General features: G+C 46.9%; 1 long non-coding RNA gene across 2 annotated transcripts in view; it reads right to left on the bottom strand.

Annotated features, from left to right (window-relative positions):
• Positions 1-19,574, bottom strand: part of LOC130680492 (uncharacterized) — a 33,077-nt gene extending 13,503 nt beyond the window's left edge. Inside the window, exons 1-3 of one of the 2 annotated variants that reach the window (XR_008993513.1) lie at positions 19,253-19,574; positions 16,809-16,980; positions 11,992-12,119 (exon numbers count right to left, since the gene is read on the bottom strand). This is a non-coding gene — a long non-coding RNA (uncharacterized LOC130680492). Of the gene's footprint in view, positions 1-11,991; positions 12,120-16,808; positions 16,981-19,252 lie in introns of those variants that run through there. The other variant, XR_008993512.1, reaches the window with a different exon arrangement.
• Between the last annotated feature and the right edge of the window lie 81 nt (positions 19,575-19,655).

The following is a 19,655-nucleotide window of genomic DNA, read 5'->3' as shown; positions in this document are numbered from 1 at the left end:
ACAGTCCAGGAACATGGAATTTCTGGTTCACTATGGCCCACTGCTGTTGACTGGTTACTATCCTTGACTCTCTCTCTCACTCATTCTCTGGCCTTTCTGTCATTTAATTTAGGACACTGCAGAATTTTTCCTTATCAGTAACTATGTGTGGTGATGGGTGGTAACTAAACTTGTAATATTAACTAAATGTATTTCACAATACATACTGTATATTGACATCATATTATGTTGTATACCTAAAATGAATACAGTGCTTATCATTTTATCTCAGTTTAAACATACAGTGGAGTCTGTGGGTAATGACCGAAAAACTTTTAGTATGCACAAAATCACTTAAAGCAGAGTTTTCAAACTTCTGTGGTGTTCAGAAGCTCATCCGGAGAATGTAACGAAAAAGGAAAGCCTTCTTGGCTCTGCCCCCTCACCTCTGCCTCCATGAAAACCATGGGCGGTTCTGAGGCAGGCTGGTGCCACATTTGGAGAAAAGCTCAGAGTGGTGTTAAAATGCAGGCTCCAAAGGTTCTTGCCAAGTACTTCCTACTGGGAAGCCTTGTGAGGCTCAATCATCGGAATCTTCATTACACACAGGTGTTCCCACAGGCTGCTCTTTAAAAATTCATGGTCTGATATGGTTACTGTCTTCCACACTTTAAAACTGGAGGCCAAAGAAAGACACCAAACATCGTATCTAGTATATATGAATCTAGGTGTGCATAAAATATGCATGGATATATGAAATGGGGAACAAGTTTCAGGAAACGTGCTTCCCCTGACATAGGGTGATGAAAAAAAACAGAAAGACCTCTAAAACCCGAATTTTGTCACATGTTCTAAATGTTAAAAGCACAAAAAAAGGTCCTTGCATTTCCCTCTTTGGGGCCACGCCCCTTTCATTGTTCTGAGTCAGGCCCCAGCTCGGGACTCTATGAGACGCATACTCATCTCCTTTCAGATGTTCATAAAACCTCATCTCCGGTTCTTTGGCTGGATTTCCAAGCAGGTACTCAACACTCTTCTGAAGTAGAGTATGTGTTTACTCCAAGGGTTTCCAGGGCTGGGTAGGTAGATCCCCAAACCAAAACTATTTCTGGAGGGGGGCATCACCTTTGTTCCCTGGAGGAACCCATACAGTGGTGGAGATGAGAACAGTGGCGAAGTAACCAGTGGTTTCTGGCTGGTGGTTGGTCCCCATGCTTCCTTCTTGCACATCTTGAGACAACAAACTCCCTGTTTCATAAATACCAGAGTCTATGGGCATACTTCCAAAACCAGGCAATGTGCTCTGGCATCTACACTAGTCTCTTCCACTAAAAAGTAGTGGCCCAGGAGGGGCGGAGCCAAGATGGTGGTATGAGTAGAGTAGCAGAAATCTCCTCCCAAAACCACATACATTTTTGAAAATACAACAAAGACAACTCTTCCTAAAAGAGAGACCAGAAGACACAGGACAACAGCCAGACTACATCCACACCTGCGAGAACCCAGCACCTCATGAAGGGGGTAAGATACAATCCACGGCCCGGGGGGACCCGAACGCCGCTCACCCCAGCTCCTGGTGGGAGGAGAGGAGTCGGAGCTGGGAGGGAGAGGGAGCCCAGGACTGCTAAACACCCAGCCCTAGCCATCCGCACCAGAGCGCAGACACAGTGCATGCGTGGGGTGCTGAAAACTAGGGAAACAGGAGAGTAAGACATGTGAGTGGGTCCCCGCAGCCAGCACCCTGGGGACAAAGAAAAGCGAGTGCTTTTTGGAAGTCTTAAAGGGACAGAGACACCACAGTTGGATGGAAGCGTCCCAGGACACATAGCCCAGCAGAAGGGAATCCCAGGGAACTCTGGGAACCCTAACCCCCTGGATAGCAGGGCAGCTCAGAGGCCCCTCACGGAGATAAACAGCCTCCCAGCCGTTTCCCCTCCGATGCAGCTCTGCCATATCGGAGCAGCAGCCCGAGGCAGGCCATGCCCACAGCAAGAGCAGAGATAAACTCCATAGAAGCCGGGAAAGAATCAGAAGCCCCATCTGCATGCAGCTGCCCAGCACAAGCCACTAGAGGTTGCTGTTCTCCCAGGAGAGGAAGGCCACAAACCAACAAGAAGGGACATTCTCCCAGCCATCACTCATGACAGCTCTGCAAACTATCTCTATCGCCATGAAAAGGCAGAATTTGAGGCAAAGATCACAGAGTCAACACCTGAGAAGGAGATAGACCTAACCAGTCTTCTTGAAAAAGAATTCAAAATAAAAATCATAAACATGCTGACGGAGATGCAGAGAAATATACAAGAGCTAAGGGATGACGTCCGGAGGGAGATTAAAGAAGTGAAACAATCTTTGGAAGCATTTATAAGCAGAATGGATAAGATGTAAGAGGCCATTGATGGAATAGAAACCAGAGAACAGGAAAACATAGAAGCTGACACAGAGGGAGATAAAAGGATCTCCAGGAATGAAACAATATTAAGAGAACTGTGTGACCAATCCAAAAGGAACAATATCCGCATTATAGGGGTACCAGAAGAAGAAGAGAGAGAAAAAGGGATAGAAAGTGTCTTTGATGAAATAATTGCTGAAAACTTCCCCAAACTTGGGAAGGAAATAATCAATCAGACCACAAAAGTACACAGAACTCCCAACAGAAAGGATCCAAGGAGGACAACACCAAGACACATAATAATTAAAATGGCAAAGATCAAGGACAAGGAAAGAGTTTTAAAGGCAGCTAGAGAGAAGGAAAAGGTCACCTATAAAGGAAAACTCATCAGGCTATCATCAGACTTCTCAACAGAAACCTTACAGGCCAGAAGAGAATGGCATGATATATTTAATGCAATGAAACAGAAGGGCCTTGAACCAAGAATACTGCATCCAGCACGATTATCATTTAAATATGAAGGAGGGATTAAATAATTCCCGGACAAGAAAAAGTTGAGGGAATTTGCCTCCCACAAACCACCTCTACAGGGTATTTTAGAGGGACTATTCTAGATGGGAGCACTCCTAAGACTAAACAGATGTCATCAGAGAAAATAAAATCAAAGCAAAGAAAGCAGACCAACCAAATGCTAATTAAAGGCAAAAAATAAAATCAACTACCCACAAAAAGCAGTTAAAGGAAACAAGAAAGAGCACAGAATAAAACAACCAACATATAAAGAATGGAGTAGGAGGAATAAGAAGGGAGAGAAGAAAAGAATCTCCAGACAGTGTATATAACAGCTCGATAAGCGAGCTAAGTTAGGCAGTAAGATACTAAAGAAGCTAACCTTGAACCTTTGGTAACCATTAATCTAAAGCCTGCAATGGCAATAAGTACATGTCTTTCAATAGTCAACCTAAATGTAAATGGACATAATGCACCAATCAAAAGACTCAGAGTAATAGAATGGATAAAAAAGAAAGAACCATCTATATGCTGCTTACAAGAAACTCACCTCAAACCCAAAGACATGCATAGACTAAAAGTCAAGGGATGGAAAAACATATTTCAGACAAATAACAGAAAGAAGAAAGCAGGGGTTGCAGTACTAGTATCAGACAAAATAGACTTCAAAACAAACAAAGTAACAAGAGATAAGAAGGACATTACATAATGATAAAGGGATCAGTCCAACAAGAGGATATACCCATTATAAATACATATGCACCTAACACAGGAGCACCAGCATATGTGAAACAAATACTAACAGAACTAAAGGAGGAAATACAATGCAATGCATTCATTTTAGGAGACTTCAACACGCCACTCACCCCAAAGGATAGATCCACCAGATAGAAAATAAGTAAGGACACAAAGGCACTGAACAACACACTAGGACAGATGGACCTAATAGACATCTACAGAACTCTACATCCAAAAGCAACAGCATACACATTCTTATCAAGTGCACATGGAACATTCTCCAGAATAGAGCACATACTAGGTCACAAAAAGAGCCTCAGTAAATTCCAAAAGATTTAAATTCTACCAACCAACTTTTCAGACCACAAAGGCATAAAACTAGAAATAAATTGTACAAAGAAAACAAAAAGGCTAACAAACACATGGAGGCTTAACACATGCTCCTAAATAATCAATGCATCAATGAACAAATTAAAATAGAGATCAAGAAATATATGGAAACAAATGACAGTAACAACTCAAAGCCACAACTTCTGTGGGATACAGCGAAAGCAGTCTTAAGAGGAAAGTATATAGCAATCCAGGCATATTTAAAGAAGGAAGAACAATCCCAAATGGATAGTCTAACATCACAATTACAGAAACTGGAAAAAGAAGAACAAATGAGGCCTAAAGTCAGCAGAAGGAGGGACATAATAAAGATCAGAGAAGAAATAAACAAAATTAAGAAGAATAAAACAACAGCAAAAGTCAATGAAACCAAGAGCTGGTTCTTTGAGAAAATAAACAAAATAGATAAGCCTCTAGCCAAACTTACTGAGAGAAAAAGACAATCAACACACATCAACAGAATCAGAAATGAGATTGGAAAATTCACGACAGACTCCACAGAAATACAAAGAATCATTAAAGACTACTATGAAAGCCTATATGCTAACAAGCTGGAAAACCTAGAAGAAATGGACAACTTCCTAGAAAAATACAGCCTTCCAAGACTGTCCAAGGAAGAAACACAAAAGTCAAACAAACCAATTACGAGCAAAGGAATTGAAGCGGTAATCAAAAAACTACCCAAGAACAAAACCCCGGACCGGATGGATTTACCTCAAATTTTATCAGACATACAGAGAAGACATAATACCCATTCTCCTTAAAGTTTTCCAAAAAAATAGAAGAGGAGGGAATACTCCCAAACTCATTCTATGAAGCCAACATCACTCTAATACCAAAACCGGGCAAAGACCCCATGAGAAAGAAAATTACAGACCAATATCCATGATGAATGTAGATGCAAAAATACTCAATTAAATATTAGCAAATCAAATTCAAAAATATATCAAAAGGATCATACACCATGACCAAGTGGGATTCATCCCAGGGATGCAAGGATGGTACAACATTAAAAAATCCATCAACATCATCCACCACATCAACAAAAAGAAGGACAAAACCACATGAGGATCTCCATAGATGCTGAAAAAGCATTTGACAAAACCAACATCCATTCATGATACAAACTCTCAGCAAAATGGGTATAGAGGGCAAGTACCACAACATAATAAAGGCCATATATGATAAACCCACAGCTAACATCATACTGAACAGCGAGAAACTGAAAGCTTTTCTTCTGAGATCGGGAACAAAACAGGGATGCCCACTCTCCCCACTGTTATTCAACGTAGTACTGGAGGTCCTAGCAATGGAAATTAGACAAAACAAAGAAATACAGAGAATCCAGGTTGGTAAAGAAGAAGTTAAACTGTCACTCTTTGCAGTTGACATGATATTGTACATGAAAAACCCTAAAGACTCCACTCCAAAACTACTAGAACTGATATCAGAATACAGCAAAGTTGCAGCATACAAAGTTAACACACAGAAGTCTGTGGCTTTCCTATACACTAACAATGAACCAATAGAAAGAGAAATCAGGAAAATAATTCCATTCAAAATTGCATCAAAAAGAATAAAATACCTAGGAATAAACCTAACCAAAAAGTGAAAGACCTATATCCTGAAAACTATAAGACACTGTTAAGATAAATTAAAAAGGACACTAACAAATGGAAACTCATCCCATGCTCTTGGCTAGGAAGAATTAATATAGTCAAAATGGCCATCCTGCCCAAAGCAATATACAGATTTGATGCAATCCCTATCAAATTACCAGCAACATTCTTCAACGAACTGGAACAAATAGTTCAAAAATTCTTATGGAATCACCAAAGACCTTGAATAGCCAAAGCAATCCTGCGAAAGAAGAATAAAGTGGGGGGGGATCTCACTCCCCAACTTCAAGCTCTACTACAAAGCCACAGTAATCAAGACAATTTGGTACTGGCATAGGAACAGAGCCACAGACCAGTGGAACAGATTAGAGACTCCAGACATTAACCCAAGCATATATGGTCAATTAATATTTGATAAAGGAGCCATGGACATACAATGGGGAAATGACAGTCTCTTCAACAGATGGTGCTGGCAAAACTGGACAGCTACATGTAAGAGAATGAAACTGGACCAATGTCTAACCCCATACACAAAAGTAAATTCCAAATGGATAAAAGACCTGAATGTAAGTCATGAAACCATAAAAGTCTTAGAAAAAAACATAGGCAAAAATCTCTTGGACATAAACATTAGCAACTTCTTCATGAACATATCTCCCTAGGCAAGGGAAACAAAGGCAAAAATGAACAAGTGGGACTATATAAAGCTAAAAAGCTTCTGTACAGAAAAGGACACCATCAATAGAACAAAAAGGTATCCTACAGTATGGGAGAATATATTCGTAAATGACAGATCCAATAAAGGCTTGACATCCAAAATATATAAAGAGCTCATGCACCTCAACAAACTAAAAGCAAATAACCCAATTAAAAAAATGGGCAGAGGAGCTGAATAGACAGTTCTCTAAAGAAGAAATGCAGATGGCCAACAGACACATGAAAAGATGCCCCACATCGCTTGTCATCAGAGAAATGCAAATTAAAACCACAATGAGATATCATCTCACACCAGTAAGGATGGCTACCATCCAAAAGACAAACAACAACAAATGTTGGCGAGGTTGTGGAGAAAGGGAAACCCTCCTACACTGCTGGTGGGAATGTAAATTAGTTCAACCATTGTGGAAAGCAGTATGGAGGTTCCTCAGAATGCTAAAAATAGACTTACCATTTGACCCAGGAATTCCACTTCTAGGAATTTACCCTAAGAATGCAGCACTCCAGTTTGAAAAAGACAGATGTACCCCTATGCTTATTGCAGCGCTATTTACAATAGCCAAGAAATGGAAGCAACCTAAATGTCCATCAGTAGATGAATGGATAAAGAAGATGTGGTACATATACACAGTGGAATATTATTCAGCCATAAGAAGAAAACAAATCCTACAATTTGCAACAGCATGGATGGAGCTAGAAGGTATTATGCTCAGTGAAATAAGCCAAGCGGAGAAAGACAAATACCAAATGATTTCACTCATCTGTGGAGTATAAGAACAAAGGAAAAACTGAAGGAACAAAACAGCATCACAAGCACAGAACCCAAGAATGGACTAACAGGTACCAAAGGGAAGAGACTGGGGATAATGCGGGGGTAGGGAGGGATAAGGAAGAGGAATAAGAAAGGGGGTATTATGATTAGCATGTATAATGTTGGGGGTGGGGGAAAGGGGAGGGCTGTGCAACACAGAGAAGACAAGTTGTGATTCTACAACATTTTGCTATGCTGATGGACAGTGACTGTAATGGGGTTTGTGGGGGTGACTTAGTGTAGGGGAGAGCCTAGTAAACATAATATTCTTCATGTAATTGTTGATCAATGATAATAAAAGGGGGGAGATTACTCCGATAGGATAAAATTAAATGCAAATCAACGATTAATGCATGCTTTACATATCGTTAATTTTGATCTTTTAAAGGGTGTCGGATGATCAGCTATGGAAGTACATTTTTCTGATAATATTTCTTTCTCTTAAAAAAAAGCAGTTCCTGTGTGGTGGTCTCCAATAGGTTCTTCACAATGGTATAAAGGTCATATCAAAGTGTGGACAAAGGGTTTGTTTGTGTTTATACAGAGGATCAAAGCCTAATTTGGCTACCCAGAAAACGAATTAAGATACGATATGAAGAAGAACTTCCAACATCAATATCCTCTGGAAGAGTCATTCCAGAAGATGATCATCAAAAACCTTCAACAAAGATCCTGGCGCTGTTGCAGTTGTAGCTGCATTCATCCCGCCGGTTCCTGGACTTGCCATTGGAATGAAGAAGGAGATATCTAAGCTGGCCTGTGCGTACAGTAAAACAACAAATTTGACTGGATCTATACTGTCGGAACTCAACCAACAATTAGGAGAAGTGCAAATTGCAGTGCTCCAAAATCATGCGACTATAGACTATCTACTGTTAAAAGAACATATGGGATGTGAATAGTTCCCAGGAATGTGTTGTTTTAATTTGTCTGATTTTTCTCAAACTATTCAAATTCAGTTAGACAATATCCATCATATCATTGATAAGTTTTCACAAATGCCTAGGGTGCCTAACTGGTTTTCTTGGTTTCACTGGAGATGGCTGGTAATTGCAGGTCTGCTTTTGTTATGTATCTGTTTTCCTATTCTGTTAGTGTGTGTAAACAATTTAATTAGTAGTTTGTTAAAACCTATGCATGCTTATGTTACTCTACAAGAAGTTATGTCAAAGAAATAATCAATCTTCCCATGTTTTCTTCTGTCTGCTACTTCTATAGCTTTTCTTCTTCCTTCCTAATTACAGCCCTTTAGTAGAATTCGTGCCTCATATAGAAAATTACCGAGTATCATAATTCTTCCAAGTGGTAAAGATATCTCAAGACAAATGCTGGGCATAGAAGCCACAGGGCATAAATCTGCAAAGAAGTAAAAAGCTAACCTTTTCAAACAATATTGCTTCTCTCTCACTTATCAACTTTACATTTCCCTGTATGGCCCCGGAAGATGACTGGTTAGCCAGAGACGGGTAAGATTCCTCAAGGGAGGAACAAACTAAGACAGGCACAGTCGCAGGGGGGCCATCAGGTGAGAAATTGGGGGTCAACAGAGGTGAGGCTTAGAACCTCACCCCCTGTGTTTTGAGAGAAATTTTCTGCATCCGTGGATGTTTTGTTGCCCTTGTCTAGCTTGGATTAACACATAGTCTACAGGCACACACCTGATCATCTACATTTGCTCTCTTACAGCACTAAACTATGTTTTCTACCTTTATCTTGCATCTACCTACCACTTCAGCATTTTATTAAAAAAAAAAAAAAAATAATAATAATAATAATAATAATAATAAGGGAGAAATGTGGGATTCACATATAAATCAAGTATAAAAATCAAACGAATATTCATATTTGACCTGATTGTTAATAGTTCATAATTCGTGATCAAAACCGAAAGTTTCTGTGATGACTGCCCTTGTACTGTTCACCATGTAAGAACTTATTCACTATGTAAGAATTTGTTCACCATGTAAGAACTTGTTCTTTATGCTTCAGAAGATTGGAGACCGACGAGAATTAGGCTTGGGGTGGATTAATGATTGTGCATTGAGCATTGAGTCCCCTATACAGAATTTTATTGTTGTTAACAACCATTTGATCAATAAATATGAGAGATGCCCTTTCAAAAAAAAAAATGCAAAAAAAAAAAGTAGTGGCCCAGATTTAAGGAAGAGCTTGTAACGACTTTGCAAAGAGGCGTTCAGTGCCCGGGGCTGGGCGGGCAACCGTCCGCAGAACTAGATCTTCCCAAAAGCCTCGGTAGGAAAGACGCGCAAAAGGCACGGGGATGACCGACGTTTCTGGAGAAGCACAGGGGCGGGAAGGCTGCATGGCCCCAAATTCACAGAACCCGGGGGATGAGGGGAGTAGGAGCTGCAGCTTAAGGGGGAACGGAAGCTCCGGCCTGGAGGCGACTCGCCTGGCCGTACTTCTCAGCGCGCGGGACCGGCTTTGCTGCGCCCGCCGAGCAATGCAGTCGCCCCCAGCTGGCGCAGCTCCTCCCTGCGCTCCTGCGCATTAATTTCCGTCCAGCACGTACTGGGCGCTCCAGGGGCACAGCACGCTGGCCTCCTTTCTCAAGATCCCCTCAGGAAACAGTTGACTTTATAATTCCTACACTGCCTTGCGCCCTAGAACTGGGAGGGCTGAGATTCGGGTTAATTCGGATCTCAAATATCTGCGTAGCAATTTGTAAATGAACCTTCATCCCTGAGGCCTCTCCCATTCACCGGGACCCTGCGGCGCGCTTACCGCCCAGAGCCGAAGCCCAAGTTCGGGCCGGAGTGAGCCACAGGAGCGCGCGGCTGCGGAGTCCCGCGTCTGCGCAGAGGGGCGGAGGCGGGCCGGTCGGAGACCCCGCGCGCACCCGCTACGAGCCTGTGCAGCGCTCCCGCACCCGAGGCGCGTGACCCCATCCCTACTACGCCTGCACACCCGCGCCCCCGGCCCCAGCAGGGGGAAGGCTTTGAATTGTAACGAAGCCAGGCGGTACCCCCTGTATGCACGTGCTGTGTACCCAGCAATATTTGGGAGTAGTCAGTGGGTCCTTAACTTTCCCCGGCCTTGGTTTCAGCTCTGTTAAGGAGCTGGATACTGGCTAATTCCTGCGGGCCCTTCAGGACATTAGCGCTGTTGGTAGAAGCAGCAATTTTTTAAAAATTAAACTACTGAGCAGCTGTGATGGTAGGTAATTGGTGGTGGAACAGATGGACTTTCTAGAAGTGATGCTAAGGATACAAGGATATTCTAACCCTCCACCAGAGAACAAGTAACATGAGAAAAGGAAATGGGACAACGCAGTGACATTCTACGGGAAACCACCAGAGCCACCCAGGAAAGCTGCTGGGTTCCCATTGAGTTAGTTAGCCATGCATCTGACCCACTGGTCAAATCCTGTTAGCCAGATCCAGGGCCCACCTTAACAGGTGTGAAATTCTAGTTCTTGCCATTCAGGGTGAGGTTTAGAAGCCAGAACTTTCTAATTTCCAAGGCCCACAATGCAGGCTTTAATCTTTCTTGGTAACCTATTCCAAACCAAGAGTTTTGGGTTCTCCAACATTCTGTAGCGCGGGAGATAATTTTTACCTGACAATGCCTTTCCACAACCTGATGGTAACTAAGACTTACAAGGGCCCCCTTCAGTGACTGCTGGATTTAGTAAGTCATGGGCCACTATCTATCCAGCCTTCAACTCCTATACGAGCAATTGTTTATTTCCTTGTCATGCCTGCGAACCAGTGGCCCACACTTCCTCTCCTGGGCTTCCCCCAAATGCTTGCTAACTAGACTTAGACCTGTCAAGATCCCCTTAACCTGGTGAGAACCCTGCATCAACACTCCATTATATTAAAAGGCTCATTTACAGCTGGTGACGGGGTTAAAGAAGAAATTATTCAGGACACTAAAAACTCATGGGGCAGTCTTTACTCAGAGGACTATAAGGACAGTGTGGAGACCACTGCTATGGGGTCTTGCCCTGGTGGGCAGACTGGGCTCAACTCTTACTACAACAAGGAAGAATGGGGGTTCATAGCCAAGGAATAGGGTGGGGGCCAGTGGATAGAAAATTACTAAGGGAAATTTCAGGGGTTGGGGGCACTCTGGCTAAACCAACCTGACCTAAGAGGATTCTCGGTGAAGACAGGCCAGGGGGATGGGGGATGGCAGGGGTTGAGGAACCTCATCAGACATCTCACGGGTGATCAGGAAGGGTGGAAGCTTCTGGTTAAACTGACATACAGAAGCCCAAACTAAGGTCTAGCTGGGAGGCCTGAGTCCAGTTTTGTTGAGGAGAAAATCTTTAACAGCCTGGCCTTTTTCTAGCAGAATAAAATACAGCAAAAATTATCAAAGTGAGTCATGATGTGTGACCTTTCTCGGGGCTGCAAACAAAAAACTGAGAGAGACATGGGCCTGCAGTTGGAAATCAGATTTTGTAGGCTGGCATATGAGACCTCATCCCCAGGTCTGTTACATGGTTACCCTTCAAACAGCATATGTTTTTCAAGAGACCTCACCTTTGTTTTAAGCCTCCTGGATGCCCTTCCCTCCCACTCTGAATCTAATGAAACCCCCACTCCACCCCCAACCCCCAATAACCTTAAACCACATTGGAGCTGTTCACACAGACTGCAGGCCTACTTTGTTGGAGAGTCTAAAGCTCCTGGGGATCCTGCCTGCCTGCAATCTGACTTCTTAGCTCCCTTCAATATGTGCTGAGACTCTCCTTGCCTGTGGGCCTGCCTCCTGGCTGTGAATACTTCTGTGGGGGATGAGGCTTCTGCCTACCTGTCCTCCATCAGGGCCTCACCAGGGAGGCATTTTCTCTCCCAAAAAAGTCAGTACCTTCCTCTTTGAATAATGGTCACTTGTTCACTTATGACATCATCAGTATTGTGCCTCTGTTTGCAGGTCTTCCAGAAGAACCTCTACTTGCTAACTCTTGAGGCAGGCTGCTCTGTGCTGATACCTGTAAATGTAAATGTCAAAGAGGAAGAAACTAGGACAGCAAATCCGTTGGCATTTATCTCACTCTTCCAGGGAGATGACTCTCAACAAGGGAAGATGGATGGGGATACTGTCAGTTTTAACTAGTTAGATGTGCAGTTAAAAGGCAGCAAAAAGCCAAAGGAGACAAGCTTCAGGTCCCCTGAAGGGTCTCAAATCTATTTACAGGAGACTGTGAACAAGAGACTAAAAATAAGCACCATAAAACAAGCACTGCATAGGGTTGCAACGTTTCCTGACACTGCAGGCCAAGTGTGTGTGGCGGGGAGCTGTTTCCAACTCTGGCAGTTTCCTGGGGCTGCCGCAAACAGAATGACTGACACAGCAGGAATTTACTCTCACAACTCTGGAGGCCAGAGTCTAAAATCAAGGCATGGGTAGGCCACACTCTCCATGAAGCCTCCAGGGAAGGCTCCCTCCTGCCTTGTCCTAGCCTCTGGGCATTGCCAGCAATCTCTGGCGTTCCTGGCCTTTAAACACATCATTCTAATCTCTGCCTTGGTTGTCACATGACCCTCTCCCTGTTTGCCATCACATGGCCTACTGATAAGGACACCATCATTACGTTTAGGGCTCCCTGTCATTCAGTGTGACCTTGCCTTAACTTGGCTCCATCTGCACAGACCCTGTAAAGTCACATTTGCAGGAATCAAGGGTTAGGACTTAAAACATATCTGGCTGGTGGACACATTCCTACCCTCACTGCCACCCCATTGGCACATAAACTGAGCTGAAGGATTGCTGGTGAAGAGAGGCTTCAAAATTGGAAGGACCAGTAGCTACAGAGTATCAGGGAATTCCTGCAATAGGTCACAGTACATTTCAAAGATTTAGGGAAAGTACCTGAGTATTTGAGGAACAAAGACAAATTCAGAAGTTTTAATTTTGGAGCAAAAATATGTAGCAGGATCCAGGTGTGTAAAAAGAGAAAGGCAAACTGAGTTACACTAAAAGAGAAGTGTCAAATGCTTAAAAGTTTAGAAGTTTCCGTGCATTGAATGGAGGAAGAAAACAAATCATGATGAAAAAGAGATGGGTTAATCATCCCTGGCTCTCTGCCGGGGCGCTCACGATCCCTGGGAGCTGGGACTGGGATCCTAGGTCATGCATTCAGAAATGGTCCACTGCCTACCAGCTTGTAAATCACTTCCACAGCAAGGGGGCAGAAATAGGGTTTCCCTGTTCCTGGAACTGACTGAGAGAAAACCGTGCATATGTGACTTAAACCACACCTCTGGGACAGGGGTGGAGAAAGAGGATGCAGGCTGTGCTCTGACAGTGTTGGGCCTGCATGGAGTGAGCTGCTTTCCTGCAGGACAGACTCCCTCCCTCTGTGTGGTACTCAGGGACTGCAGTGAGCAGAGTGGTAAAATTTAGGGGGTGAGCCTGGCATATCTGAATGTATTCTGTGCAATGTCTGCATTCCCCATTTCCCCCAACACATGCCTGTAACTCTCTCCTTGACCACTTTCCCCTCCCTGAACCTCAGTTACCAACCTGGGACTCAACTCATTCAAGGAGCCGACAGAAAGGAAGGTCAGAAAGGATGAAACCTATGTAAATGGAAACAACCAAGGAACAGCATGACCAGGGTGTTGCCCGCCTAAAAGCCAAAACCTGTCCAGGAACAAGTATGGAAATGGGTGAAGACTGAGAAGAGGCAGGGGGCGTATGCGCGGAGCAGCCATGCTGTAGGAGCATGGCTTCCCCAGGGCCTTGCAGTAGCTGTGAGATGCCACCGTGTCCCCACCTGGGAGTGACTCTCACTTCCTTACCCTGGACACCCCGATCCACTTGCTACACTCACCTATAACCACAGATAAGCCCCCTCACCTCCTGGCAGACCAGGGCACTCAGTTGACCCACCTCTGCAAAGCCCAACCCCTAACGGCATCCAGCGCCTAAGGAACCCCCACCTCCTGATACCCACCTGTTCCTCCACACTTCTACCCAAAGCCAAGCCTAACAAAGGACTCCAGGCCTCACCCACTCTCCTCCAGGCTTCCTGCCTCAAGGCACCAGTGCAAACAGCTGGTTGTTCCCGATCCTCTTACAGGCTGGTACCTGGGGGTCTGGCTGAGGTGGTGTTAACACCCCAGTGCTCACAAACAGCTCCCCGAACTGACATCTTGGGTCTTGGTTTTGTCATTTTGACCACAGCACCCAACGTGTGGCTTCTAGGAAAGGGGTGGCATCTTTTCCAAGTGACAATGGGGCCATTTTAGAGGTACTTTAATTGGTGCTCTGGAGCGGTGGGTCTTGCTGGCCCCAGTGTAGTGCTTAAAACCTTTTTGTGGGAAATTTACAAGCCAGGTTCCTACACTCAACGGAGCCCCTTTCACAGGCCATGACCTCTGCCAGGTGTCAGGCGATGAGGTGGGGGCCCCGCTGGCCCTGCGTCCTGGCAGCCAGTAAGCAGCAGTAATATTCGGCACTCTGGTTCCTAGGGCTGTCTGCAAAGCTGCAGTTTCCTGAGCATCCTCCCTACCCAGAACCATATTGACCCGCTCCTAACAGCCTTTCAAACCACACTGAGCCTGAGAGTCCCAGAGGCTGGTGAACTGGGCTGGCTGTGCTTGGGGCCCAAGGGTCCTATTTCTCAGGAGCTCCAGAGGAATGCTGCTAGTCTTGGGACCAGATGGCAAGGCAGCGCATCTTTATGCACTTGTATTGTCACAGGTCCCCAGCATATTTTGTGGAATGATGATCTCACCCGGGGTTGATATAATTGTCACCCTTCTGTATGTAAACACTGGGTTTTAGGACCACTGAACATCACATCGTATTCCACTGCACGGGTTCATCTGCCAGGTGTGACAGGATTTACCATTTGTCTCACTCCAGCTCACTCACCTTCCCACTCTGCAAGGTGTGTCATGCCCTGTCCCCCCTGCTTCACACCTCGACCTCCACCTTCCCCGCTCTGTCAGCAGAGGACCCTGTGTGTCAGTCTGGGCTCTCCAGAGGAGGATCCACAGTGTGTGTGTGTGTGTGTGTGTGTCTGTGTGTGTGTGTGTGAGCACATGTGCGCAGGGACAGATTTAGAGAGATAGGGCTGGCTCAGGAGATTGGGAGGCTGGCAAATCCGACATCTGCAGTGCAGGCCAGCAAGGTGGAACATCAGGGAAGAGTTGTGGTTTGGGGTCTGAAGGCAGCTGGCAGGCAGACTCCCTTCCTGGGGAAGCTCCATCTTTACTCTAGAGACCTTCAGCTGCTTGGATGAGGTCCACCCACACCCTGGAAGTGCATCCACCTTCCTCAAAGGCCACTGATTTAAATGCCGATCTCATCTGAAAAATAGCTTCATGGCAAATCACACTCATGTTTGATCAGATACTTGGGCACCATGGCCTAGCCAGGTTGGTACATAACATGAGCCAGTGCACCCTGCTTCCTATTTTCCTGCAGTATCTGAGCATTCAAAGGTCAGACACAGGGGAGAGAGCAGGGGCTGGAGGTGGAAGTCTGGAGTCACAGCACAGAGCAGAAGTGGAGTCCAGAAACCTGCAGTCCCGCTCCAAGGCCCAGAGGCCACCTTCCCACTCCTATCCCTTCCCCATTCCTCTCAGCCCTGAACTCGAGACCCACCCCAGACCTCTCCCTGCCCTCTACCTTAGCTGTCGCCCAGCCTCTCTCTCCTCTAAAACCAGCCTTGCAATTCCTCCAAGATGGACCCACCATCCTCAGCCACCGCCACATTTCTCTCCAGTGTCCACAGTCTCACCTCCCTCCACTCTGCAAACTGCTCCCTCCCTGCAGCTCCAGGCTTCTGCCCTGCTCAGGGGGCTCCCACCAAATGCTACAGTCAGTGCTCTTTCCTCATCGAATTTGACTGTGCACAGCTCTTGGCCCCTTCTCCCCATTATTTCTCTTCCTTGAAGCACATTTTTCTGCCTGGGATTCCAAGGCTCAGAGCAGCCGGGATAGCCCTCCACCTCGGGGTTGCTGCTTCCCCTCCCTCATCTTGCCCGTGTCCCCCTTTCCCCCTACCTCTTTTCCCATGCTCCCAAACTGGCCCATCTGCCCTCTTCAAGCCAGCCTCTCCATCCCAGGGTCCCAACCTCTGCTCAGTGCTGTGACTCCAGATTTCTACCTCTAACCTTGGCTCTATCCCCCAAGGATCATCACTGGTCTTTTGAGCATTTCAGACCCAGCAAGTCCAAAACCCACCTGTCTCCCAGCCCTTTCCCAGAAGCTCTGCCATCTCCTAGATGGTCCCTCCAGTCACCTGGTTCAGCCCAGACCTCCACTATTCCCCTCTCCTTGTGACACTCCCTCCCCAGTCTCTACACTACTCAACTCCAGCTCCCCCAGCCAGAACGCATCAACTCCTGCCTGCATTTCTCTGCCTCTGGTGGCCTGCTTCCTCAATCCTACTCCAAGCTGCTTTGCACAGGGTCATGGTAAAGCAAGACATGTCCCCACCCAAAACCCTCTAACTGTACAATCCAGTCTCTCTGCCTGGCCTCCCCATATTCTCGTTCTTATGCTGAGGGGAGCAAGCTCCTGCTTCATGTCCTTTGCAGGTGCTGTTGCCTCTGCTGGAATGCTCTTCCCACTCACTTCTGCTCTGCTTGCCCTCAACCTGGTCTCTGCTCAAATGCCACCTCCTCCCGGTGGTCCTACCTGACTGCCCCTGCAGGCTCCTTACCCTGTTTTGCATCTTTCTCATGGCATCTCTCACCAGTGGCATTATACTGCAGTCATTTATTGCCTGGTTCCCCTTCCAGCTTCCAGAAGCCAGAACCTTCTGTCCAACATGGTCTCCCCAAGGATGGAAGAATCAGTGGCACACAGCATTTCATAAAAAATACAATCAGCATCTGTAATATAAAAAACAATTTCTCTCCATAGTGAGATGTGAGAGGGCTGATGGTCCTTGAGCAAGGTCTACATGCAGGGGGCTCTTCCTGGAGCTGTAAACATCCTGAATCAGTCCCGTTTGGTGCAAAGTGCCATCCTACGGCCTCCAGTGCCCTGCCAACTCTCTGACACCCATTCCCCTTGATCACTGCGCCCTGTGTGCCCCCTACCCTTAAGGACTTTGCTGTCATGTTGGCCTCCACCTGGGCTGCTGATCTCACCAGGCTTGAGCTTAATCAACTTCCTCATCTGAGATGTCAACATCACAATGTAGCCCAGTACCCTGACCTCTTTTAAATCCTTGACCATTCCTAGCCCATCCCCGACACCTCTTCCCTGATGCTGCTCCACTTTTAAAGAAAATTTTAATCAAATGTGTACCAGTGGTTCAACAGCCCTTCCCCTCTCCCCTCCACTACACTCCCCTTGGTAACCACTAGTTACTTCTCAGTGTCTGTGAGTCTGCTGCTGTTTTGTTCCGTCTGTTTTGCTTTGTTTTTTTATACTCCACAAATAAGTGAAATCATATGGTATTTGTCTTCCTCTGTTTGGCTTGTTTCACTGAGCATAATACTCCCTAGATCCATTCATGTTGTTGCAAATGGCAGGATTTCTTTTTTTATGGCTGAATATTCCATTGTATGTGCCACATCTTCTTTATCCACTTATCTACTGATTAACACTTAGGTTGCTTCCCTTTCTTGGCTCCCACTTTTCTTCTGCAGCACTGACCACAGATAGCAGCTGATTTGCTGGCTGCCCCCTGCCCCCCAGCTAGCTGTGTTCATGGGATGGCACCTAGGCTATGGGTGCCTAATAAGTGTTCGGTATGTGTTTGTTGAATGACTGAATGATCCCACATATGCACCCACTGAGACAGACACCATCAACTGTTTTCTGGGTGAGGAAACTGGGGGATAGAAAGGTTAAGTAGGCCTGAGATCACCTGGTTAGGAATTGATAAGGAAGGGTTTAACTCTAGTGCTCTTACTCTTAACCCCTGTGCTGAGCAAAATGCAGAAGAGACACAGGTTAAGGGCAAATTCTGAGCTGCAAAGCTTAATGGTGTGCAGAAAGTGTTGTTCAGGGTAAGGAACTGGCCAGACAGCAGAGATTGACCTGAGGCTGTGTGCTAGCATTTTATTTGCCTCAGGGCCACACTGGGCAGGGCAGAAATCCGAGCTCAGATGCCCAACACTCAACAGCCGGCTCCCCTGCCAGTCACACCGCTGGGAGCTAGGCAGAGGGTGTGGGACCCCCACAGCAGTGCCACCAGCCGTCTGTTTGTCTGGCTGATCCTCTGTTCTCCCTCCCCGAGCCTCTCCTTCGGGCCACAGTGCCTGGCTGCTGCCCCTGAGACTGGGACGCCCAGGTATTAAGCTGAAGCAGAGGCCAGGGAATTCCGAAGGGTGTGGCTGGTAGCCACAGGTTCCAGAAAAGATCCCCCTGCCTGCATCTGCCACTTGGGGGAAGGATCACTCTTCACGAAAAGAGCTCCCCTCCTCTGCTTTGATCCATCTCCTGCTGTAGTCACAGGGTGAAGGCATTAGGAACGGGGGCGGATCCCAGGAACTCCGCTGGTTCTGGAGTGATTATTCGCAGTTTAGAGGCTGGAACCGGAGGGGAGCCACACTCTAAGGGGTCTGGTGCCTCAGCCCATCCACTTCTCCCCACCTGCTCAGCCTCGCCACTTTGGGGAGTGGTTCATTCTGCTTGCTGGTGAAACAGCAAATAGGGGAAATCTACCTGTTGCCCGGGTCCCTGTGGGATGGGAGACTTTTCCTTGCCTTCTCTTCCTGTCGGATTCCAGCTTCAGGGAGAGGCAAGACAAGGCAGAAGGCTGGTGGGAATCAGGCCTGTACAGGAACGGACACTTGCTCTCTTCCCAAACACCGCAACCTGTAATATTAGCCACGACCCCGGGAAGACCCTTCCAGGCCTTGAAGCAATGCTCAGCATAGGGCAGTGGTACGCAGCCCGTCTAGGGATCCAGAGGCCCCAGTTCCTGCACGCCCCTCACTGCCACTGGACTTCCTGTCAAGGTCCCGCTTTCCGCCTCTGTAGTCACATGTGGTCCCCCCTTGCACTTAAGTGAGCAGTGAGCCCCCTGACCACCCACTCTGCCGAATACACCGAGCCCGTTTTGCACTCCCCAGGGTTACCCTGATGTTCTGAACGGCCATTAAGCGGACAGCCCTTCTTGAACTGTGAAACTCCGCAAATGGGCCTCACCCCAAAGAGCGCGGGCTGACACCTTGGCGTCCCACAGTACACAAGTCGGAGAAGGCGGGCGTCTCGGTGTCTGTAGCCCTCCTCGCCTCTTCTGCGGTCACGGGGTGGGCGTCACCGAGGGGCTTGGGCCTGCCGGCCGCGAGACGGGGTGCGCACAGGGGGACCAGAAATGGGGCGACGCACAAGGCGGAGCGGGGCGCCCTCCGTGCTCCTCCCCAGTCGCTGCACTCCGCTGGGCTCCTAGATGCCCTCTCCATCCCCCGGGCGCCCACCACCCCTGGCCGACCTCTCCGCGCGGCCACCGCCCCCGTGGCGGCCCCCGCGCGAGCCCGCGGGGAGGCCGGGCGCGCGCGGGGCGGAGCGGGGCGGGGCGCGCGGGCCCGGCCGGGACGGGGGTGTCGGA

Source organism: Manis pentadactyla, chromosome 13, assembly GCF_030020395.1.
Source record: "Manis pentadactyla isolate mManPen7 chromosome 13, mManPen7.hap1, whole genome shotgun sequence".
In the NCBI taxonomy this organism is placed as follows: Eukaryota; Metazoa; Chordata; class Mammalia; order Pholidota; family Manidae; genus Manis; species Manis pentadactyla.
Note: the sequence above shows the minus strand (reverse complement) of the source record. Positions and strands in the feature narration are given on the sequence as shown.